This window comes from Cyprinodon variegatus, unplaced genomic scaffold (assembly GCF_000732505.1).
Source record: "Cyprinodon variegatus isolate N-32 unplaced genomic scaffold, C_variegatus-1.0 Scaffold1548, whole genome shotgun sequence".
In the NCBI taxonomy this organism is placed as follows: Eukaryota; Metazoa; Chordata; class Actinopteri; order Cyprinodontiformes; family Cyprinodontidae; genus Cyprinodon; species Cyprinodon variegatus.
The window spans coordinates 121,740-122,956 of NW_015152001.1; the positions used below are offsets into that span (position 1 = coordinate 121,740).

A 1,217-nucleotide genomic window follows, 5' to 3' on the forward strand; every position below is an offset into this window, starting at 1 on the left:
GATTGTGATTGGTTGGGAGGAAGCAGTGACTAGCATAAACCTACATGCTAGGCTACAATGAGAAGGAAGGAAAACTGCGTTTCTTTATCAAACTTTTATCGACTCTCTTTTTTTCCATTGCGCCACACGTCTATCGATCGATATATATCATTATTGAATTATCGCCCAGCCCTAATTACAGCCCTTCCCCTACATGAAATTAGCCTCGATACGCGCTTCTTGAAAAATGCCCCTTCAACTGCTCGACAGCCTCGGCTCATCGCTTATCACTAATTAATCTAAAGGCAATTTTTCTCTTATCTTCAATCTTTCAACATGGAAAAACAGGCAGATAGGCAAAAAGAGAGTTTATTGTATGAATGATTATTAATATTTTTGGCACTTAAGCTGCGTTCACACCGGGCGTGGTTTCTGCATCAAACTGTCTGATTTACATGCAAAGTCTATGGGGGGGTGGCGTCAAGAGGTTCAGCAGCGCATCCAAGCGTCGTACCCTCTGAGCGTTTGACACTGGAGTTCAAAAATGTTTACTGTTGTCACCGGACAGTTGTTCTTGTTGAGTGGAGTTTGTTTCCATGGTATCCGTCAGACAATCAGATAAGCTTATTCTAAAGTTTTTGGGGGGAGACAGACACTACCTGCAAGCTGTCATCGCTTCTGCAGACATTCTGCATATAAAAAATGAAAAAATATCAAGGGGTTAAACTCTAAAGGTTTGAAAAAAAAACCTGTGATAATGGATTGACTGAAGGAACAGAGAGCGATATGTGATCATTACTGCTGCATTAAAGCATTTGTTTATTAACTATGGCGAAAGAGTTTATAAATACCCAAATTAACTAGAAATGTTAAAACCTGCCACCAAAAAATATTGGATCGCATATCCTGGTTCTTGCAGTTTTTACCACAAAGCTTAAAAACTCTTTCTATTCACTTCCAGCCGCTACGAACGGCAGCAGGAAATCCCCCAAAGGCTGGCCGCAGCAGAGAGCTTTCAGCAGGGATTTCCAGCGCCGCCTCCCGGCGGTTTGCTGGACGTCTGGAGCTCCCAACAAGAACTGCAGATTTTAGTGGGATTATAATCCTTATGAACTGATGAACAGAGGATGTTTGGAGGTGGACTTTCTCACTTTAAAACCTGTTAAAACTATTTTTACAACTCATGAAGTAAATGAAGCCAAGTAACTCTCGAGCTTAAATCTAACGTACAGAGCAGT

General features: G+C 41.4%; 1 protein-coding gene across 1 annotated transcript in view; it reads right to left on the reverse strand.

Moving 5' to 3' along the window:
- Positions 1-1,217, reverse strand: part of LOC107103869 (glutamate receptor ionotropic, kainate 2-like) — a gene marked incomplete at both ends in the record, with an annotated part of 54,738 nt that overhangs the window by 52,383 nt on the left and 1,138 nt on the right. The gene's annotated exons all lie outside the window — the stretch shown is intronic.